The sequence below is a fragment of the Eubalaena glacialis genome, chromosome 2 (assembly GCF_028564815.1).
Source record: "Eubalaena glacialis isolate mEubGla1 chromosome 2, mEubGla1.1.hap2.+ XY, whole genome shotgun sequence".
Lineage (NCBI taxonomy): Eukaryota > Metazoa > Chordata > Mammalia > Artiodactyla > Balaenidae > Eubalaena > Eubalaena glacialis.
Genome location: NC_083717.1, coordinates 58,052,314 through 58,068,069, shown reverse-complemented (window position 1 = coordinate 58,068,069; position 15,756 = coordinate 58,052,314). Strand labels below are relative to the sequence as shown.

The following is a 15,756-nucleotide window of genomic DNA, read 5'->3' as shown; positions in this document are numbered from 1 at the left end:
GGTCTACCTGTGATGGCTGCACCGACTGGTAGGTGGGGCTGATGTGCAGGAGTGGGTGGGGCTCTCAGTGGGGCACACTCACTGGTGCTAACAAGTTAGAGGGAGAATTTCAAAGTGGTGCCCACCAGCACCAGTATTAGCAAGGTAGTCTGAAATGGCAAAAATGGTTCCTGGCACTGTCTTGCATTCCCCAGGGAGCATCTGAAATGGTTCCTGCCTCTCTGGTGATGCTTCAAGGTTAGTAAGTGGGTCCCCTTGACCTACAGTCTATATGCTTTTCAATCTGGTGTTTTCATGCTGGCTTTTGGGTTGAATGAGTCTGTATGTGGGCCCTTTAAGAACGAATTTTCTCTCTCAGTTCTGTGGTTGCCCTGGTATTCCCTTTTGGTTTTTCTTTTTTTATTATTATTGAAGTATAGTTGATTTACAATGTTGTGTTAATTTCAGGTGTATAGCAAAGTGATTCAGTTATATAAAAAAAATATATATATATATATATTTTTCTTTTTCAGATTCTTTTCCATTTAGGTTATTACAAGATATTCAGTATAGTTCCCTGTGCTATACAGTAGGTTCTTGTTTATCTGTTTTATATATAATAGTGTGTATATGTTAATCCCAGACTCCTAATTTATCCCCTCCCTCCCCTTTTGGTAGCCATAAAACTGTTTTCTATGTCTGTGAGTATATTTCTGTTTTGTAAATAAGTGCAAAAACTGTGGAATGCTTCACGAATTTGTGCATCATCCTCATGCAGGGGCCCTGCTAATCTTCTCTGTATTGTTCCAATTTTAGTATATGTGCTGCTGAAGTGAGCACTCTCTTTTGGCTTTTAAAATCAGGTGTTTTGGGGGCTTGTCTCTCCTATGCAGGGTCAGGGTGCCTGGTGTGGAGCTTGAATCCCTCACTCCTCAAAGAAAAGATCTGGGCCTTTGTGATCCCTCCCGATTGTGGATCACTGCAGCCAGGGTGTGGTTTCCTCCTTGGTGAGACATCTCTCTGCCTCTCCTCACCGTCTCAGTGTTGTCCTTTTACTCTTTGTTGTGGAGGTTCTGTTCCTCCAGCTTTCGGGTCCCTTTATGAGGGGATTATCCCATATGTAGTTGTGGATCTGCTGTGTCTGTGGAAGGAGGTGAGTTCAGGATCATCCTGTGCCACCATCTTGAACCCTCCTTCACAATTTTTTCTAAATGTTGACCTTGTATCCTCTGACCTTGCTCCACTCATGTATTAGTTTTAGGAGTTGTTGTGGGGTTTTGTTGTTGTTGTTAGAGATTTCTTGGGGCTTTCTACATAGTTATGTAAATGATTTCTATCATCACGTCAACTGCAAATAAGATGGTTTTCTTTCTTTCTGATCTCTATGCCTTTATTTCTTCTGCTTTCCTGGTGAGGACTCCAGTATTATGTTGAATAAGGGTGTTGAAAGATCAGGAATAAGATCTGCCTTGTTCCTGATCTTAGAGGCAAGGCATTCAGTCTTTTTACCATTATGTATGATACTAGCTGTGGTTTTTTTGGTAGATGTTCTTTATCAGGCTGAGGAGGTTCCCCTCTATTCCAGTTTTCTGACAGTTTTTATTCTGCATGAGTGTTGAATATTATCAGTGTTTTTTTCCTGCACCAATTGGTATAAGTATATGCTTTTTATTCTTCAGCCTCTTAATATGGTTGATTCATTGATCAGTTTTGAAATACTCCAACCAATGTTGTACTCATGGAATAAACCCCACTTGGTTATGTGTATGATTCTTTAGATATGCTGCCAAATTGTATTTGCTAATTTTTTGTTAAGGATTTTTTTGTCTATGAGGGAATGTACTCTATACATTTCTATTTTTGTTCTTATTCTTTTTTTTTTCAGTACTATCTTTGTGGTTTTGGTTTCAGAATAATATTAGCTTCTTAAAATGAGTTGATAGATATTCTCTCATCCTCTATTTTCTGGGAGAGAGTTATAGAATTGGTATTAATCCTTCTTAATTGTTTGGTAGAATTTTCTAGTGAAACCATCAAGACCTAGAGAGTTATTTTCAGGAATTTTAAAATTATTAATTCAATTTGTTTAATAATTTTGTGACTATTCAGCTTATTTATTTCCTCTTGTTTAAGTTTTAGTAGGTTGTGCTTTCCAAGGAATTGGTGTATTTCATCTAAACTGTCAAATTTATATGTGAAGAGTTGTTTGTGACATCCTCTTGTCATTCTTCTGATGTGTGCAGGGCTTGTAGTGATATACTCAAATTCATTCCTGATATTGGCTTGTCAATTTAATTGATCTTTTCAAAGAAGTAGATTTTTGTTTCATTGATTTTCCCTATTGTTTTTCTTTTCTCACTTTCATTGATTTTTCTTCCTATATTTATTATTTCCTTCTCTCTACTTGTTATGAGTTTATTTTTGTCTTCATTTTTTTGGTTACATGAAGAGTCAGCATAGAGTTACAGACTTGATACTTTTTTCTAATGTAAGCATTTACTACTATACATCTCCTTCTCAGCACTCTACCTGCACCTCACAAATTTTGATAAGCTGTATTTTTAGTTTCTTCAGTTCACTTTATCTTTTGAGTTTCCCATAGACTTTCTCTTTGACTCATAGATTATTTAGAAATTTACTGTTTAGATTCCAAGTCTTTGGAAATTCTCATGTTGTCTCCTTTTTACTTGTTTTTAATTTGATTCCATTGTGGAAAATCACACTCCATATGGTTTAAATTCTTTTAATATTGTTGAGATTTTTATGGCACAGTTTGTGGTCTGTCTTAGTATATGCTCCATGGGGACTTGAAAACAATGTGTTTTTGCTGTGTTGGGGAAAGGGTTTTCTGTCAGTTAGGCCCTATTGGTTGATGGTGTGTGAAGTTCTGTGACTTTCCTGATTTTCTGTCTAGTTGTCCTCTCATCAAGTGTTGAGAGAGGAGTGTTGAAGAATGTGGATTTGTATATTTCTTTCTTTCTTTCTTTTTCTTTTTTTTTTTTTTTTTACTTCCTTCTGGTTTTGTTCACATACTTTTCAGCTTTTCAGCTTGTTTGGGAAAGAATGTATGATTGTTGTGTCTTCTTGGTAGGTGTATGTATGTAAATTTATATCTGCCCTTTGTAATTTTCTTTCCTCTAAAGTCTAGTTTATCTGGTAATAATATAGTTGATCTTGCTTGTTTTGATAATATTTTCTTGGAATATGTAATTTGGTTGGTAGCCTACAGGCCTCACCTCTCTGCTGATGGTGTTGGTGGTAGAACATGATTTTTTCCTTTGGTGTTTAGCTGAGGTGGGACTATTACTTAAAAGTTTTCTGTCTCCCTGGCTGCCCTTTCCTGGTCATTTTGCTTTTCTCAGGACATTTTTGTTGTTGCTGTTTTTCTCTGCACCTGTTGATGCTTCTCCAGTACTCAGTTTGGAATATAAGAGACAAATGGAAAACCCAGGGACCTCGTGTCAATCCTTCTGCCTTCTTCTCTGCATTTTCACAGTGGTCCTATGTTTATTTATATTTTATGTTAAGAATTTTAGGCATAGTTAATGGAAGTAATAGTGCTGCAAAACACTAATAACAAAATACCATACTCTGGGCATTTTTTTTCACTAAAGTAAATATTTATTTGGGGCAGAATCCCCAGGCCATTACATTTTATTTCTTATTTATTTATATACTGTGTTGTTCCCAGGAAACTCTTAAAGTGACTGTAATGGATACATAAAAACGGAGACGTTTATTTCTGCCAGCCAATTCGGTTCCTGGTGAAAGACCCCATCCTGGCCTGTAGACGCCTGCCTTCACACTGTGTCCTCTATGGAAAAGAGAGAGAGAATATGAATATTAATTTCTTCCTATTCTTATAAGGCTACCAGTCCTATCGGATTAGGGCCCCATCCTAATGACTGCATGTAACCTAATTACCTCCTTAAAGGTCCTATTTCCAAATATATTCACATTGGGGGTTAGGACTTCAACATATGAATTGGGGGAGGTGCAGTTCAGTCCATGCAAATAGGTAAAAGTGTGTCTATTCTATCCCTAACAGAAAGTCTGAGCTCCAGTTTTTGTTTTATTGAAATTGGTAATAAACATATTTGTGACTATAATTATTTTAATCTTATATATTTTCCCAGACGAATCATGGAATTTTTAAGCTTCTTAAATCCTCTTATTACATTTTGTGAAATCTCTTTCCAAACACGTTATACCAGCTTGGTTCACTTGAAGCACTTCTTGCTTCAGTGTTCTGGTGGAAATACTTAGTATAATTTTAGGCAGGAAATATTTAGATTAACTTCTTGAAGATAAAAACAATATTTCTGTTTTATCATTTTTAGATTTTATTTATACTGTCATAGCAAGTGCATATACTTAGTTTACTTAGATTTCATATTTATTCAGATTAATGTTGATCAATTTACTATCTTCAATCTAAAGGGAAAAGCTCCCTTAAGAAAATTAGTCTGGTCACTTTTCAGCCAGTTACTGGGGAACTTCAGGCATGGACTTGGTGGCCCCACTTATGTGGGAGGTTCCCAAGGTGGCATACATGCCAGGTCAGAGGTCACTGAAACACAGGTGGGCAGAGTGCAAAGTCAGCACCTTTCCCTCTGTGTTTTCTACTCACCTTCACTCACGTTTGAATTTCTACACTTGATTTACAGTCCTTGTGTGAAAAGTAACCAAGGGCACCAGTGGCAGAAATTTTCCCCTCCCCAGCAGGGGAGGCTAGCTTTCTTTTGTCCTCTTTGTTTCATGGCTCTGGAGAGAAAGGGCATCACAGGTTACACAGCTCAGAAATGGAAAATTCACTTTTACTTCATGGACTTATTCACATCCATGAAGTAGGCTGCCTGACCTCTGTGTTGGAGGGACTGCAGGGGCTCTGAGCAGCCCGGGAGGATGGAGACCAGTGCTTTCCCCACATGGAGCCCTGGGAGTTCAGGTAGTTATCCTGGGTCCTGGGTCACCAAACAACTCCCCTAGGGAGGCAAGGGTGACACCTGGGCCCCACCCTCTTGCCCAGACCAGGTGGGCTGGAACCGACTGCTGTGGAAACACTGCCCTCTCTGAGAAGGGGGCTGGGGGAGCATCTCCTTCTCAGTGCAGGAAGGTGAACAGGAAGCTTGCCTGTTTCTGGCTGTGTGGGGGAAGCTCCATGTCACAATCAGGGGGCTCGGAGACTGAAGATTCATTCCAGTCTTTGGCATCTGGAAGCTGAGATGTGCCCTGTCCAAGCTCCATGGTGGTGCATCAGTGTTTGAACCCTGAGTTTTCTGCCACCTGACAAACAGCACAAACTACAGTGGTTGGTGTCAGGAGTGGGGGCTGGAAACCTGTGAGGGGACAGCCACAGGGCTCTGCTCTTCTCCCCCCCTCCCCCTTGTCATTTCGCTTCCACCAACACCGTGGCTTCATCTGTGTCCCCTGAGCTCTCACTCTATATCGCCCTTCATTAGATTTTACAGCAAACGTTACAAAGACTGTTTGTTAAAGGCAAACAAACATATGCAAACAGATGAGTTGAAAATTAAACTTACAAAAGACACGTAAATAAATAGCAGCTCCCTTGGAGCAAATATTATCAGACATAACAAACTGCAGATCTGGATCTAAACTTTAGATAATAGGAACTAATAAATAATGTTTAAATAATTAAACACAATTAAGAATTGAAAATGCAAGAAAAACGCAAAACACTCTTTAAAAAACATCTTTGAAAAAAATCACATAAAATTAATAGAGATGAGAAATATAGGCATCAAAATTAAAAACTCAGCTTATCTACAAAACAGAAATAAACCCACAGACATAAAAAACAAACTTATGGTTACCAAAGGGGAAGGGTGGGGGAGGGATAAATTAGGAGTTTGGGATTAACATATACACACTACAGTAGATAAAATAGATAAACAACAAGGACCTACTGTATAGCACAGGGAACTATACTCAATATTTTGTGATAACCTAAAAGGGAAAAGAATCTGAAAAAGAATATGTGTATATATATATATATATATATATATATGTATGTATAACTGAATCAGTGTGCTGTACACCTGAAACTAACACAACATTGTAACTCTAACAACATTTAAAACTAACACAACATTGTAAAACTAACACAACATTTCAATGAAATAAAAAATTAAAAACTCAGTAGAAGCATTGGGTGTCAGATGAGACACAGTCAAAGGAATAAGGCAATTTCCTAGATGAATCATAGCCAGCTAAATAGGTGAAAAATATGAAAGAATGGTGAATGGATGCATTGGTGAATGGTGCTTCTATGTACCAGGTCCTGGTCCAAATGTTTTACATATATTTACAACCTTTTTGAGAAGGGTACTGTTATTATTTTGCAAATAAGTCAAAAATAGGAAGAGTCATCAAAATAATAGCACAGTGTGTCTGAGGTCATGCAGAAAGCTGATGTGGACGTATGAACCCCATCCTGGATTGACCCCACACTTAACCTTGTGAGACAAGGCATATGCGTTCCTCTCTTGCATAGGTGCTCCCACACGTGGTGGCTGGTATTGTAGAAGGAAATAATAGAAAGAACGTGGGAGAAGTGTTAGGAGATGATTTTTCAGAGGAAAGGTAAAATTGTGACCCATATACCGATATAAAAAATGAACACATGCTAAAGAATTTATTTTACTCACAAGACATGAGGGAACCAGGCAGATGTTAGATCCAATTAAAGGAAAAGTCAAACCAGGACAAATGTATATGAAGTAAAGGAATGTTGAGATGAATTGTAAGTGGACATAAAATGTGTTTATTTACAAGGCACAGGAAGTCAAATCACCACCAGTGAAATCACTCCCAGACATCACATAATTTATACATCTATCCTCTGCTTGCAGCTTACAAAGAGCTTCCAAAGAGCTCAGACGTAGTCCCATGCCTTGCTCAGAGCTGTATGCTTGTAGAGGATGCAGTTTTCCGGTGAAATATGACTTTTCCCTCCAGAAGCCGTGTTCCAAAAGAATGGCTGAGAATTTAATAATATTGATGAAAAACATAAATCCTCAGTTTCAGGCGATACAAGAAGTCTGAGGAAAGATAGATAATAAGAAACGGGCACCTAGACAACTTTGCTAAAAGCGGCAGAACGCCCAAAGCTAAGAAGATGCTGGAAAAAATGAAAGAAAAAAAGATAGTTTGCTACAAAGGGATGATGATTAGACTGACTGCAGGCCTTTTAGAGGCAACAGTAGAAGCCAGAAAAAAATAAGAGTAACTTTAAATTTTGAGAGAAAATAATCATCAACATAGAATTCTGTCCCGGCTAAACCCTTCTTTACATGAGGGGCAAAATCAGGACATTTTCAGGAAAACAAAGACTAAAGAAGTTACCATGAAGAGGTAAACTGCCATGATGAAATACCAGAAATACATGTATTAAAGAAACTACCAGAATATACATTTAGGAACAGGGTATGAGAAGGAATGCAATTGTTAAAAATTCAGGTAAATATAAACAGTTTTGAACATATATAATAATAATGATGAACTTGAGGGTGAAAAACAAAGAGAGATTAAAATGATGGAAAATAGTAACATGAAAGGCAGTATTTGGATGGTACTTGGAGGTAAAGCACTTAGTTGGACTTAAGTTGCTCTGGCAGAGCATAGAGCTGTCAGCTTCGAGTAAAGTATACACATTAAAAATGTAAAAATCGAAACTGTCTATGATACATTGCTAAAGTGGGGAAAAAAAGCAAATTCTCAAGAGTATTGTATGTAAGGTCCAAAATTTTGTTTAAAATATCTGTATGTATGCATGTGCATTATATACAACTGATGTATCCACATGCATAGAAAAACATCAGAAAAAAACTTTAAAGAGGTTACCTCTGAGTTACAAAATTGTGGGTAATTTTTATTTTTGTTCCTTCAGTCACCTCATAATTATTGTGTCCCAAGTGTTTTCTGTATTTCCCTTTTTGTGAATATGTTTTATTTCTGTAATTAGAAAAGGACAATAAATGTTTGTTTTAAAGGGATAAAATAATGTAAGAATAACCATCAGAAGTATAAGAATAATTTTTTAAACTTCCAGACAGGTAAGAAGTGAGTAGGGAAAGAATAAAGAAAACATGAGAAGCCTAAAGAAATGAGGGAAATGCAATCAAAGGAGGGTGAACTAAAAAGCACAAAATTAAATAGTAGGAATAAAACCAAACATTGTAACAGACAAGATAAAAGGATTAGGCAGCTAGTTAAAAAGACAGAGATCCCCCAAATATATATTTTTTAAAAATCCAGCTATACACCATTTGGATATATATTTGAACTAAAGCATAAATACACAAGAGACAAAAAAAAAAAAAAGGAAAAAGATATACTTGACCAACAGGAATAAGATAAAACTAGAATGGCTATGTTTACAACAGGAAAATGCACACACACACACGCACTCTCATGTGCACGCACACACGCTATAAGAAAAAAGGTGCAATTAAGGTTAAAGGTCAAGTCATAATGATAAAAAGGAAAATATTTCTGAGAATATTTAACAAATTTCACATGTATGCACCTAATAAAATAGCTTTGAAACAAATGAAGAAAAATTGGCAGATAAATCCATAATTGTGGTAGAAGATTTTAATGTACATTTTTTTTAGTAATTGATAGTTCAAGAAGGAAAAAAAGTGTCAGGATATAGAACTTCATAATTAACAAGCCTCATCTAATGTAGAGAAATAGATACAGATAGACACAGATAGAGAAACAGATGTGTCCTTGTTCTACTAAAAATACATATCTGGAGAACTAAGTACCCAAATGTGAATTAAAAAAAAAAACTTTAGCGTGTGTGAATGTGTGTGTGCATGTGTGTATATATGTAGGGAGAAATCCATAGCCTTAAATGCTTACATTAGGCAAGATTTTAAAACTAAAATTTGTGAATTAATTACCAATCTCAAGAAGTTAGGAAAAAAATAATATTAAGTAAATAGAAGGAAGAATAAAGGAAAGAGTAGAAATTTATTAAATGAGAAAAATAAGATAGAAATCAAGAAGGAATAAGTTGGTTTTAAAAAGAACTAGTAAATTGAACACACCTCAGGGAATAATTATCAAGAAAGTAAAGAAGAGAGAATATTATGGACAACTTTATGCCATTGAATACAGAAACTTAGCCAGAATTTATTTTTTCTAGAAAAATATAAGCTGGTTCTAGACAAAATAGAAAAATAGACAAGATAATTGGATCTATCTACCTATCTACCTATCTATCATCTATCTATCTTTAAAATATGCTTTATTTTTTAGAGCAGTTTTAGATCCCCAGCATAGTTGAGAAGGTTCAGAGATTTCCCACATAGCCCTGCCCCCACAATGCACTGCCTTCCCCATTATGAACACCCTCACCAGAGTGGTATGTTTGTTACAATCGATGAGCCAACATTGACAAATAATGATCACCCAAAGTCCATAGTTTACACTAAGGGTTAGCTTTTTATGTTGTACATTCTATGGATGTGGACAAATGTATAATGACATGTATCCACCATTATAGTATCATACTAGCTTCACTGCCCTAAAAATCCTCTGTGCTCCTCCCATTTATCCCTCTCTCCCCCCAACTCCTGGAAACCACTGAACTTTACCGTCTCCATAGTTTTGCCTGGTCCCGAATGTAATATAGTTGGAATCATATATGTATGTAGCCTCGGACTGGCTTCTTTCACTTAGTAGTATGCATTTAAGCTTCCTCCGGGTCTTTCCATGGCTTAATAGCTCATTTCATTTTAAGACTAAATAACATTTCATTGTCTGGATATACCACAGTTTATTTATTTATTCATTCACCTGCTCAAGAACATCTTGATTGATTCAAAGTTTTGGCAATTATGAATAAAGCTGCTTTAAACATCCATGTGCAGATTTCTGTCTGGACATAAGTTTTCAGCTCCTCTGAGTAAACACCAAGGAGTGTGATTGGTGGATTGTATAGTAAGAGGATGTTTAGTTTTGTAAGAAGCTGCCAAAATGTCTTTCAAAGTGGCTGTTCCATTTTGCATACCCATCAGTAATGAATGAAAGTTCCTGTTACTCTACATCCTTGCCAGATGTGGTGTTCTCAGTGTTCTGCATCTTGACCATTTAATAGGTGTGTGGTGGTATCTGGTTGTTTAAATTTGCAGTTCCCTAATATCTTCTTTGTTGAGGTGTCCAAGTTTTTTTTGATTGGGTTGTTTTCTTACTGTTAAGAGTCATTTGTATATTTTGGTTAGCAGTCTTTATCAGGTATATCTTTTTTCAGATATTTTCTACCAGTCTGAAGCTTGCCTTTTCATTCTCTTGATTGGTATGTTTTTAAAAAGAAATTTGAAAAAGTGGGTTTTGCAGGCAATTTCCACCTAGCATACAATATCACTTATGAGCATGTATGTATGCATCTTAACTAGAGTATTAACTCACTAAATCTAGCAATAATTTAAAAAAAATCATAACAAATGTAGTTTTCTAATGAAAAATAAGTTTTGTTTAACTTTAGAAAAATTCATTCATATAATTCATTCTATTAATATTAACAGAATGAAGGAGAAAAATCATACGATCATCTTGGCAGCTGGGGAAAAATCAGTTGATGGTATTTAATACCCATTTGTGAAATAGAAGAAAACTTGTGTAACCTGATGTAAGGTGTTTACCAAAACCTCATTTAATGCTGAAACATTACAAGTTTCTATATGTGGAACAAAATAAAGATACACATTGTCATCACTTAAAAAAATATCTTAAGAATAAGAATCTTAAATAACAAGAAAAGTAAAAGAATGAAATATTAAGGATTAGAAAGGAATAAACTAAATTACTATCATTCATAGACTATATGACTTTTTCCCAGTATTTGCAGGTGTTAAAAAGTATCAATAAATAAATCTAAGACCAAAATAAATGGTGAGTTATATATTTATTTCTGGGAAAACTCAATATCATAAAGATGTCAAAATTTCCCAAACTAGTCTGTAAATTTAATGTGATTCCAACTAAAGTCTCAACTGGGTCTTCATGGGACTGGACAGGTAGATCCTAGAACTTAATGATGAGTAAAGGGCAAAGGATAGGTACGATAATTTTTAAACAAAAGAACAAAGTTGTCGGAGACTTGCCCTGCCAAATACCAACATTTCCATTAAGTTGTAGTGATTAAGATGATGTTGTACTGGATCAGGAATAGTCCTATTGATCAAGGAACAATATTGGGAGCCCAGAAACTTGACACAGGCTTTGATAACATTATCCCATATTATTTATAACATTGTTATAATTCATCCAATGTTACATCCAATTGTTATAATCCATGTTATATGCTATTTAACATACAAATTGGTGGGTAAAGAAAGGATCTTGAATAGATTCTTCTGGAAGCCTCCTGCTGATACCTAGATGTCTGCCTCCTGGGATCTCTGAAAGGTAGAAACGACCATGAAATTTCAGTTCTGCTCAAGACTTTTGGTCATGGTCTGTGACAAGCCACATTGCTATCATTTTAACATGTCCTTAACACTTAAGAATAAAATACAAAACAAAATCAAAATATCCAGAGAAAGGACTTACTACTCTCTTTTGAAATAAAATTAATCTATTCTCTACAGACTTTTTTTCCTCTGAAATCTGGGCATCAGCGGTATCTTAACATGTAATTGGCAGCTTTTTTTTTTTTTTTTCTGTTACCAATATATTGTTTTTATTTTTTTATTTTTATTTTTTTAACACCTTTATTGTAGTATAATTGCTTTACAATGGTGTGTTAGTTTCTGCTTTATAACAGAGTGAATCAGCTATACATATACATATATCCCCATATCTCCTCCCTCTTGCGTCTCCCTCCCACCCTCCCTATCCCACCCCTCTATGTGGTCACAAAGCACCGAGCTGATCTCCCTGTGCTATGCAGCTGCTTCCCACTAGCTCTCTATTTTACATTTGGTAGTATATATAAGTCCATGCTTTTGTCTCCTTAGGTAGGTTTATTCCTAGGTATTTTATTCTTTTTGTTGCAATGGTAAATGGGAGTGTTTCCTTAATTTCTCTTTCAGATTTTTCATCATTAGTGTATAGGAATGCAAGAGATTTCTGTGCATTAATTTTGTATCCTGCTACTTTACCAAATTCATTGATTAGCTCTAGTAGTTTTTTGGTTGAGTCTTTAGGTTTCTCTTTGTAAAGTATCATGTCATCTGCAGACAGTGACAGCTTTACTTCTTCTTTTCTGACTTGGATTCCTTTTATTTCTTTTTCGTCTCTGATTGCTGTGGCTAAAACTTCCAAAACTATGTTGAATAATAGTGGTGAGAGTGGGCAACCTTGTCTTGTTCCTGATCTTAGTGGAAATGGTTTCAGTTTTTCACCATTGAGAATGATGTTGGCTGTGGGTTTGTCATATATGGCCTTTATTATGTTGAGTTAAGTTCCCTCTATGCCTACTTTCTGGAGGATTTTATCATAAATGGGTGTTGAATTTTGTCAATAGCTTTTTCTGCATCTGTTGAGATTATCATATGGTTTTTCTCCTTCAATTTGTTAATATGGTTTATCACATTGATTGATTTGCATATATTGAGGAATCCTTGCATTCCTGGGATAAACCCCATTTGATCATGGTGTATGATCCTTTTAATGTGCTGTTGGATTCTGTTTGCTAGTATTTTGTTGAGGATTTTTGCATCTATGTTCATCAGTGATATTGCCCTGTTGTTTTCTTTCTTTGTGACATCTTTGTCTGGTTTTGGTATCAGGGTGATGGTGGCCTTGTAGAATGAGTTTGGGAGTGTTCCTCCCTCTGCTATATTTTGGAAGAGTTTGAGAAGGATAGGTGTTAGCTCTTCTCTAAATGTTTGATAGAATTCGCCTGTGAAGCCATCTGGTCCTGGGCTTTTGTTTGTTGGAAGCTTTTTAATCACAGTCTCAATTTCAGTGCTTGTGATTAGTCTGTTTATATTTTCTATTTCTTCCTGGTTCAGTCTCGGAAGGTTGTGCTTTTCTAAGAATTTGTCCATTTCTTCCAGGTTGTCCATTTTATTGGCATATAGTTGCTTGTAGTAATCTCTCATGATCCTTTGTACTTCTGCAGTGTCAGTTGTTACTTCTCCTTTTTCATTTCTAATTCTATTGATTTGAGTCTTCCCCCTTCTTTTTTTTTAATTTTTTTTTAAAAATTTTATTTATTTATTTATTTTTGTCTGTGTTGGGCCTTCGTTTCTGTGCGAGGGCTTTCTCTAGTTGCAGCGAGCGGGGGCCACTCTTCATCGCGGTGTGTGGGCCTCTCACTATCATGGCCTCTCTTGTTGCAGAGCACAGGCTCCAGACGCACAGGCTCAGTAGTTGTGGCTCACGGGCCCAGTTGCTCTGCGGCATGTGGGATCTTCCCAGACCAGGACTCGAACCCGTGTCTCCTGCATTGGCAGGCAGATTCTCAACCACTGCGCCACCAGGGAAGCCCCCTCCCTTTTCTTCTTGATGAGTCTGGCTAATGGTTTATCAATTTTGTTTATCTTCGCAAAGAACCAGCTTTTAGTTTTATTGATCTTTGATCCATGGCAGCTTTTATTCCTTAAAAGGTTTAAGATAAATGGCACCTTAGATTGACAGTCTTTTGAGATAGATGGGTTTCCTCTTTCTTCTTCATTTTCTTTTTTTCTTACAATATTTTAAATTTTATTTTATTATTTTTATTGAGATACAATTGATCTATATATACAACATTGTATGTTTACCGTGTACATTGTGTTGATTTGAAACACATATATATTGCAATATGATTACCACTGTAGCATTAGCTGACACCTCTATCCTCATCACATAATCATTATTTCTTTTTTGTGGTAGAGCAATTAAGATCATTTTCGTCTTTTCTGCTCTTCCCTCTCTCTCTTTCGAGGACCATGTGAGCTCAGAGGGAATGGGTCTGATGGTGCCTGAGACCGTATTCATTACAGTCCTCACCTCACGAGCCCACAGTGTGCTCTCAACAGCAGTGCAGTGTACCTGGGGTTTTTTGCTCAGAGGTGGGGGTCAGTGCTGTGGGGCGAGATGAGCAGGGGCTGCACCAAGCTGGGATCGGAGGGCTCTGCTTCCAGGGCCAGGAGCCCCTTCCAGGGCTGGGATCAGGCACTGTGTCAGACCCTGCAGATGGGGAGCAGGAAACAGTCTTAGCCCAGACCACTAGGGTTCACCTGTGCCCCTTGGGCTCTGCCTGCCTGTGCTGCCATTGACGTCTGGAAGCACAGTTTGTAATCCTTCCCTAAGGATGGGCCCTTGGGTCCTGCAGGCATAGCCACTGGTGGTTAGCTCTCAAGCCCCTGTACTAGCCTTGCTGCTTGGGACAACATCTCATTCACCCCTGCTCCAGGCAAACCTTACCTTCATGAAGCCTCCCTCAGTCCAGTCTACCTCCAGGTGTGTGATCAGACTATGCTCTCCGCTGGGGACATGCCCACCTTTCCTGGTGGGCTCACAGAACCTGTGAGCCTTCTGTCCATCCTTAGAGCCTGTCCAGATGTCCTCTGCTCCTGACTACTTGATGGATAACATAGGACCTGCACCTTCAATATTGGGGTTAAATATGCCTCCTCTCCATGGGCACTTCTCAGTGGGAGTGCCCAGAGCTCTCCTCACACCAAATGCAAGCTCATCTGTCCATCACTACCTGGAGAAGGACCAAGGCTGCTGGAGGGAAGAGGTTTTGAGGGGAGTGAAGGGCCACGTGCCAGGGTCGTCAAAAGTTCTGAGGGTGTATCCTGTCCTCTAGTAGTCAAGAAAAAATATGTATGTTTGACTGTTTTCTAATGGTTTAATACAGAATGTTTCAGGTGCACACCAGCACAGAGAGAAGAGTGAGCTGTGTTCTGTGAACCCACCCAGCCTCCAGGGTGACCAGAATCTGCTGGCTGCAAGGCTGTGATACCACGTGGCCTCAGGGTCACTGTCAGCTGGCACCCAATGGATATCACTGATATTGTCGCCTGGCAGGTCCTTGCAGTGGTTTTGGTCACTCATGTTTCACAGGGACTTCATCCCCTGCCTGTTTTCAGACTTAGATTTTAGCAACAGAACCCCTTTTCAAACAAACCTTATCTCCAGCCCTAATGGTCAAAACAGATGAAATGGTATTAGCACATAATTATTACCAGAGTTTACTTTTATATCATTTACGTTTAAAATCAATTTGCCCCTGGGAAAGAACCCTAAAACTTCCATAGTGAGCATTAAGATTTGAATTTTGATAATGATGACAGCAGTACATTTATCTCAATATTCTATTTTGGTTGAATGGTATTCAGAAATCACTGAGTCACACAGGTAAGCTGTTGCTAATGGCAACAGATTTTTATCTTGTTTTTACCCATTTGCCTTGTGATCTCAGGAGTCTTTTCAATTAAATTGCTCCAAATCCATGGAGAAAGAGCTGTATGAATTTTTTTTTCTTCCAGAATTGAATCACTAACAGATGCCCACAGCCTTTATTATAAATATAAAAATCAGCCAAGACGACACCCAAGCTTAAAATAAGCAAAGCTATGCAAGCATCACACAGTGTTTTCTGCTGTTGCTGCTACAGAGGGGGGAAGAGGTGCCAAGGCAGATGCAGGTTCTGTGCTGGAATTGTAGATTCAAATGTGAATTTTTTTTAAAAGAGCAGTAATGCAAAACTGAAATCTTACTGGGTGACTCATTTTCAAGAGTTTCAAATACATGCAGTATTCATGGCAAGAGGAGTTTTAGTTTCATGTCCACCAGAAAAGAAGT

At 37.4% G+C, this 15,756-nt stretch overlaps 1 protein-coding gene and 1 non-coding gene across 2 annotated transcripts in view; one reads left to right on the top strand and one right to left on the bottom strand.

Moving 5' to 3' along the window:
• CHRNA7 (cholinergic receptor nicotinic alpha 7 subunit) overlaps positions 1-15,756 on the top strand; it is a 127,967-nt gene that overhangs the window by 93,027 nt on the left and 19,184 nt on the right. The window lies entirely within an intron of this gene.
• LOC133085856 (U6 spliceosomal RNA) lies at positions 713-819 on the bottom strand. The gene has a single exon (XR_009699653.1). It is a non-coding gene; the product is annotated as a U6 spliceosomal RNA (small nuclear RNA).